The sequence below is a fragment of the Panulirus ornatus genome, chromosome 63, assembly GCF_036320965.1.
Source record: "Panulirus ornatus isolate Po-2019 chromosome 63, ASM3632096v1, whole genome shotgun sequence".
In the NCBI taxonomy this organism is placed as follows: Eukaryota; Metazoa; Arthropoda; class Malacostraca; order Decapoda; family Palinuridae; genus Panulirus; species Panulirus ornatus.
Window position 1 is genome coordinate 15,555,244 of NC_092286.1, and position 9,186 is coordinate 15,564,429.

Consider the following 9,186-nt stretch of genomic DNA (forward strand, 5'->3'; position numbering starts at 1 on the left):
TATATATATATATATATATATATATATATATATATATATATATATATATATACATATATATATATATATATATATATATATATATATATAACAATAATAATAATAATAATGATAATAATAATAATAATAGTCTATTTATTATACTTTATCGCTGTCTCCCGTTTACATATAAATACCTGTACATTTCAACGTATACATATATATATATATACATACATGGACATATATACAGATGTACATAATTCATACTTGCAGCCTTTATTCTTTACCATCGCCTCCCTGCCACACATAAAATGACAACCCCCTCCCCCCGCATGTGAGCGAGGTAGCGCTAGGAAAAGACAACAAAGGCCACATTCGTTCACACTCAGTCTCTAGCTGTCATGTATAATGCACCGAAACCACAGCTCCCTTTCTACATCCAGGCCCCACAGAACTTTCCATGGTCTACAGGAATACGACATTGTACTGCATAATTACTAGTTTTCTGAACTTGGTAATATCGAAATGCTGCTGTATAACTGAACAAAAAATGAGCCATACGATATTCGAACAAAATGGTCGTTGCTTCTAAGGGAAGTCGGTAAAGACATCATCACGGATGGAGAAAATCGATATCGGGACAGATAACACGGTATCCGAGGTACTATGAGCCCAGGTTGTTAGTTAGGCTGCCAAGTTGTTAGTTAGGCTGCCAAGGTCATTTCGCCGGGAAGATGGGTCATGTTCGTAGGCTGATTGCCACAGGAAGGGGTCATGTTTATAGGCTGATTGCCAGACCAACTAACTCATCTTCCTTGGTAATCAGCGTCAGTCATACGAGTCTCCGTTCTCATTTCAACAACTTGTATAGAAATCGGATGTACTGCGTTTCCGTGGGTGACTGAAGAGTTAGTGGGGCCTCTATTCGTAATTTTGTGTCCTTTAAATCTATGACTATTTGCCTTAACATTTCAAGCAACTCCACTCATGGAAAAGGAAGATAATAAGCCCTATTTCATATTGGTTGGTGTTTGTGGTACATAACCACACTATGTCACAACCCCACCCACAGAAAGGGAAGATAATAAGTCTTATTTCGTAATGGCTAGTGTTTGTGGTACATAACCACACTATGTCACAACCCCACCCATGTAAAGGGAAGATAATAAGTCTTATTTCGTAATGGCTAGTGTTTGTGGTACATAACCACACTATGTCACAACCCCACCCATGTAAAGGGAAGATAATAAGTCTTATTTCGTAATGGCTAGTGTTTGTGGTACACAACCACACTAAGTCACAGCCCCACCCATGGAAAGGGAAGATAATAAGTCTTATTTCGTAATGGCTGGTGTTTGTGGTACATAACCACACCATGTCACTGACGTCCTATAACAATGTTTGGTCCAGGACACTTAGCTCCAGCAAGCCTTGGTGGCGGTCAGGCTTGGCCACCAAACAGTCATCATCACCTGCGTCACCGCCACCGTCAGCACTTGTGCCACAATACCGCCCACGTCCACACACACACACACACACACACACGCACACATATGTGTGTGTGTGCGTGTGTGTGTGTGTGTCTAACATGGATATTGAGAGTATCTGATGAGGATGGTGTATCACGCCCTTTGATCTTGATGTGCTCAGTGACGTGTTGGTATGGGAAGTCATCCTGTAAACACTCGTATGAGAACTTGTATCCTCATGAGACTCTCTCTCTCTCTCTCTCTCTCTCTCTCTCTCTCTCTCTCTCTCTCTCTCTCTCTCTCTCTCTCTCTCTCCTCCCTCCCTCTCTCTCTCTCTCTCTCTCTCTCTCTCTCTCTCTCTCTCTCTCTCTCTCTCTCTCTCCTCCCTCTCTCTCCCTCTCTCCTTCCTCTCTCTCCCTCACTTCCCTCTCTCTCTCCATGAGAATGCACATCTCCCCCCTCCCAAGTCGACCTTTACATAAGTGAAAGTTGCAAATCATCAACCTCGGGGAAGCGCGGGTTTAATTAGCTCATGTATCATTCTCATTCTTCCTTCATTGTCGTCATTTTAGATTCATTCAACTATATCTTGTATTCCTTTTTGTATACCATGCATATTTCAAACGGCACTTCGACCACTTTATGATTTATGGTTTCTAAATGCTGTATGTTTTACATTAGGGCAAAAGCCAGTGGGTCAGTGGATTGGCCTGTACGTTTAAAATGAACGAATAGGACCCAAAAATCATATTGCTCACAGGGACGTCGAAGTCTGGGCACCTTTTCAATATATTGCTCACAGGAACGTCGGGGTTTGAGCAACTTTTCAATGTACCTATTCTGAAGAATAACTGCAGTGTTTACAGGACCTGCTGGTTTTACCAAACAAACTATGGGAGTCGATTGCAAAAGATCAGGGGGGAAAAAAAAAAGCGTACTGATCACCAGTATAAGGTTGAAAAACTGTGAGGGAGGGAAAGCAGTGAAAACAAAGGCAAAACCACGAGAATCAGAGGATCAATGCTCAGAACACGCTAGCTACAGCCGGGGTTGGAACGCAATGCCTCGTATTTGCTGTGGAGTTGAAAAGCCATATGAATTCCATGCATACTTAAAGGATTCAGGTGAGTGATCTGTAATAGGGATGCCTGTGCTAACGTAACGCAAGGCGCTGAGTGTGTGTGTGTGTGTGTGTGTGTGTGTGTGTGTGTGTGTGTGTGTGTGTGTGTGTGTGTGTGTGTGAGGGGAGGGGTGGAATAGGGCAGAAACACAAGATGTAGATGTGGACGCTGAACAGAACATAGAAAAAGGGATGCTAAAGGTTGAGAAAAACTTCAAAGCTTTGATAAGTGTACATTCAACATTAATTTTCTTATGCTGGAGGCTGGAGGTCACGGATCAAAGCCCATATCAAGGCCCGTCTTTGAGATATAATGAGACTAATGAAAGGTCAAAAGAAAAGACAAGGGAAAGTATTTACGGATTTCGGAGGAAGTGAAAAACCTGTCGTTTGAAATATGCCGGGTCATAGTTAATTGGGAAAGACGTGAGAGGGTAAACTGGTAGAGAATTCGAAAGGCCTCAAGGAACAGAGAAAGATATAGTTGCCAAAATGACCTGCCCTTAAGTTGCCGACGGCCACCCAGTAATCATGTGACGTAGCAGCTTGCCGAGCATTGCGTGGTCTAGCTAGTGGTGGGGGCACACGAGCAGTCAGCTCTCGGGAGCAAAATCCAAAGTAATACCTATAGAAGAGGGGAAAGCGAGCCAACATTGCAACGAAGGTCAAGTGGGTCAATTTTTGAAGTTAGCCTGGAGGAGTTTACAAGTCGAATCCTTTCCACTGAGGTCTGTCAAGTAAGGATGAAGAGTTAGAACCACCCCAGATGTGAGAGCAACGGTTCGGAAGAGAAGAAATTTCGACAGCTAAGAGTACTCCTAGTTCTTAGAGGCAGATTCAGCTATTTCCGTAATGTGGGGTTCCTAAGATAGAGTGGATGTTATAGTAACCCCAAGTGTGTCCATTGAGTCAAGCGGTAGAATTACAGACCCGTCAAATGAGAGAGGAAAGTTGTGAAGAGTAATAAAAAAGAAATGGGAAAAAAGCACTTAATCTTAAAGGCATAAAAAGTAACATGATTTTGTCAACTCCACTGAGATATCCTGTCCAAGTCTGAGATTACTGAAGGAGCTGTGTCGAGACGAGATGCAGATCGAGTGAGAGAAATAGAAGATTCGAAGGATGACGAGGATTGCAGTGATGAGTCGTCAGCGTATGAGTGCATATGGTTATTCATAGAAGAAAGGAAATCGTTGATAAAAAAGAAGAAAAATTGTAGGCGACTAGACAGAACCTTGAGGGATACCACTGTTGATGGGGAAAAAAAAGGGAGAGACTGATCCATCAACAACCACAGAGAAAGATCGGCCGGCTAGATATAAGGGAGCAAGGTGAGGGAGGAAAGCTACTAGAGGGAGCTTAGAGATGAGACCCCAATTCGACACTCCCTTAAAACCTTTGGATATACCAAGGGTAATTACACAGGATCCACCCAAATCTCTCAGGGATGACAATCAGACATTAGTAAGATAGGAAAGATTATCACCAGTGGATCTCGCCTTACGAAAGCCACACTGGTGATCAGTTAGATTCAAGATGTCTGATATGGGAGATGAGGAAGGATGCAAAGACTTGGGAATGATAGACATCAAAGCAATGGGGCGATAGTTAAGGGGTTACTACGGTCATCTTTCTTAGGGATGTACCAACGCATGCTTTCAAAAAGGAAAAGTTTTGGTTTTTAAACAGAAGCAGAACAGACGGGCAAACACAGGTGCAAGTTCGGAGGCTCACTCTTTCATCACAAGAGGATGGATGATACTCGGTCCATGACCCTTGCCTAAGTATCGCTCCTCCAGATCCATAAACGCCAAAAACTAAATCCCTCAGTTTCTCTAAGTATTTCTCACACACATTCTTTAAAGCTAACACCTGATCCACACATCCTCTACCACTTCGGAAACCACACTGATCTTAAATCTGATGCTCTGTACATGCCTTCACCCTCTCAATCAATACCCTCACAAATAATTTCCCAGGAATACTCAACAAGCTTATGCCTCTGTAGTTTGAGCATTCACCTTTTTCCTCTTAGCCTTTATACAATGCACTATGCATGCATTCCGCCACTCCTCAGGCACTCCATGATCCATACATTTAGTGAATACCCCTACCAACCAATCAATAACACAGTCACCCCCTTTCTTAATAAATTCAACTGCAGTACCTTCCAATCTGCAGCCTTGCCGGACTTCATCTTCAGCAAGGTTTTCACCACCTCTTCTCTTTTCACCAAGCCACTCTCCCTCACCCTCTCACTTCGCATACCAGATAGATACATTTATGAATTTGGTCATCCAACTGCGGGGAGAGATTGTGTGGCTACAGCGCAAAGGTTTAGAGGTGAATAACAGATCCATATATTAGCAGAGTGGTCACAGCGGTCAGGAATACGGGTGTGGTGGGAGATAACTTGCTCTGCATCGCTGAGAATGGAGAAAGTTAGGGCGTCAGTCTCCCTACTAACCTTATGGAAGATATTCAACCATTCCCTATGGTGAACGTTGAAATTCCTAATGTAGAGGATCTCGGCTAGCGAGTGAGAGGATGTCAGGAGTTTAGACAGTCGACGAAAGTTATAAAATCTGTAGAATTAGGAGATCAGTAGGCGAAACAGAGCAAAACAGTGGTAGTTGGGAGACAGACCTTGAGCCAGATAACATCAGAGTTTGAGTGCTCAGAGGTCCTCGAGGCGTGCAACAGGTGTGTACATCTTGGAAAAAGCACAAACAACACCTTTGAGCCGGAATCGCGAGTGGAGGTCACAGTGGATGAGGGGGTCGTCATCTCTCTCATACCCAAAGCTACGTGGACGGAGATCGGCCAAAGAGAACAACATTAACGAAACACATTACAAATGAAAAACGAAAGACGACTTTATGACTCAGGAACACAAATGTAGGATGAAAAGAATGCTATGTCTAGTTTTCCTGACGTGGTACAACCAATGCAACGAAAAGTCCCATTCTTCTCACTGGGACGGTTTCAAAATTTGGTAAAAAAAAAAAAAAAAAAGAAAAAGCAGAAGTGTTTGACCAAAACTGAGGACGAAACTTTTGGCTAAGTTCTTTGACTTTCAGGAGGGGTTCGTCTCCACCTGTTGTCATTATTACTCCTTCCACGACCTAACTATTATGACAACCTTGATGACTAATGTGACCTTCTTAATAAATCTCTCCCACTACAATTCCCCCGCAACTACAAGACGCGGTTTAAGGAAGCCATCATCATTCCCCAGAGCATCATCCAGTGAAACGCGAGACATTTCCTCCCTTCAAGAGTGGCAGGAACATCCATTTTGCTACAGATGATGCGACACTCACGCATGCCTGCATCTACCTTGTCGTGGAGCAGAGTTGCGGTCGGATTTCTCAGCATAACCTGATCAGCCCAGAGCAGGTCTTTGTCAACAGATAATGGGAAATCCATCTACAATGGAAATGCTTAGCGTGTATGATCCGTCAGATGTTGTACCCACACAGAGACGGTCTAGGTTTTAGCTTTATGCTAATGCTCTGTCTATATTCAATCATACACACACACACGCACAAACACAAATATTTATTCATCTATATTCATCATACTTGACCGCCGTTTCCCGCATCAGCGAGATGGCGCCAGGAAACAGACGAAGAACGATCAATCCACACACACACACATTATATATATATATATATATATATATATATATATATATATATATATATATATATATATATATATATATATATACATATATATATATATATATATATATATATATATATATATATATATATATTTTTTTTTTTTTTTCTTCTTTTTTGCTTTGTCGCTGTCTCCTGCGTTTGCGAGGTAGCGCAAGGAAACAGACGAAAGAAATGGCCCAACCCACCACCATACACATGTATATACATACGTCCACAAACGCAAATATACATACCTACACAGCTTTCCATGGTTTACCCCAGACGCTTCACATGCCCTGATTCAATCCACTGACAGCACGTCAACCTCGGTATACCACATCGATCCAATTCACTCTATTCCTTGCCCTCCTTTCACCCTCCTCCATGTTCAGGCCCCGATCACACAAAATCTTTTTCACTCCATCTTTCCACCTCCAATTTGGTCTCCCTCTTCTCCTCGTTCCCTCCACCTCCGACACATATATCCTCTTGGTCAATCTTTCCTCACTCATTCTCTCCTTGTGCCCAAACCATTTCAAAACACCCTCTTCTGCTCTCTCAACCACGCTCTTTTTATTTCCACACATCTCTCTTATCCTTACGTTACTTACTCGATCAAACCACCTCACACAACACATTGTCCTCAAACATCTCATTTCCAGCACATCCATCCTCCTGCGCACAACTCTATCCATAGCCCACGCCTCGTAACCGTACAACATTGTTGGAACCACTATTCCTTCAAACATACCCATTTTTGCTTTCCGAGATAATGCTCTCTACTTCCACACATTCTTCAAGGCTCCCAGGATTTTCGCCCCCTCCCCCACCCTATGATCCACTTCCGCTTCCATGGTTCCATCCGCTGCCAGATCCACTCCCAGATATCTAAAACACTTTACTTCCTCTAGTTTTTCTCCATTCAAACTTACCTCCCAATTGAATTGACCCTCAACCCTACTGTACCTAATAACCTTGCTCTTATTCACATTTACTCTTAACTTTCTTCTTTCACACACTTTACCAAACTCAGTCACCAGTTTCTGCAGTTTCTCACATGAATCAGCCACCAGCGCTGTATCATCAGCGAACAACAACTGACTCACTTCCCAAGCTCTCTCATCCCCAACAGACTTCATACTTGCCCCTCTTTCCAAAAAGCTTGCATTCACCTCCCTAACAACCCCATCCATAAACAAATTAAACAATCATGGAGACATCACACATCCCTGCCGCAAACCTACATTCACTGGAACCAATCACTTTCCTCTCTTCCTACACGTACACATGCATTACATCCTCGATAAAAACTTTTCACTGCTTCTAACAACATGCCTCCCACACCATATATTCTTAATACCTTCAACAGAGCATCTCTATCAACTCTATCATATGCCTTCTCTAGATCCATAAATGCTACATACAAATCCATTTGCTTTTCTAAGTATTTCTCACATACATTCTTCAAAGCAAACAAATGACCCATACATCCTCTACCACTTCTGAAACCACACTGCTCTTCCCCAATCTGATGCTCTGTATATATATATATATATATATATATATATATATATATATATATATATATATATATATATATATATATATACGCCATCACACGTGCATATACATACATATACATATCAACATATATCACATACATACACATACATACACAGACATATATACACATGTACATATTCATATATTATCCCTGGGATAGGGGAGAAATACCACTTCCCACGTATTCCCTGCGTGTCGTAGAAGGCGACTAAAAGGGAAGGGAGCGGGGGGCTGGAAATCCTTCCCTCTCGTTTTTTGGTTTTTTTTTTAAATTTTCAAAAAGAAGGAACAGAAAAGGGGGCCAGGTGAGGATATTCCCTCAAAGGCCCAGTTCTCTGTTCTTAACGCTACTTCGCTAATGCGGGAGATGGCGAATGGTATGCAAAGATGAAATATAAATATACTTTTTTTTTCTTCTTTTTTTTTCATACATATTCGCAATTTCCCGGGTCAGCCAGGTAGCGTTAAGAATAGAGGATTGAGCCATAGAGGGAATATCCTCACTTGTCCCCATCTCTGTTCTTCTTTTGGAAAATTAAAAACGAGAGAGGAGGATTTCTAGCCCCCGGCTCTCTCCCCTTTAAGTCGCCTAATACGACACGCAGGGAATACGTGGGAAGTATTCTTTCTACCCTATCTCCAGGGATATATATATATATATATATATATATATATATATATATATATATATATATATATATATATATATATATATATATATGTATATATATACATATATATATATATATATACACACACACAAACACAACCCCAAGATTATCCCTACTGGGCGCCTGCAGCATAAATACTACCCTTGAAACAGGAGCGGATGAATCATGGAGAGCGTCATACTTGGGTAAGGAGATTTCGATCTTGATTCCTTTAAGACCACAACACCACCACACCAGCAGAGGTTGGCATCCTGATCCCAGCGAGGCACACGCTACTCTCATCACCCGGGTCCTAAATTCTACCGAAGGAGGACGCTATACCCTCTCGTTAAATACACGCGAACGACGTCCATTCCTCCGTAGAAGTCATGACGCAAGCGTGGTACACGAGTTGTATAATTTCAGAATAACAGTTCCTGACGACGAAACACAGCGACCTGACACCCCGCAACACTCGAGGTGAGTGAAAAGTAATGTTTGGCGCGGGGACGATAGTGTCTTTAATGAGGTCCAGATGGTCTGCCCCGTGTCATCTACTGAGTTTGATCATCATCATCATCATCATCAATGTCTTTTCTTTCATTAACAATAATCACTTTGATGAGCAATGATTATTTTGATTACCGATTACCGTTTTCACTCAAAATGATAATCTTTGCAGGTGGCTGTCTTGATGGATGATGTGTTCTCAAAGACGATGGATAACCTGACCA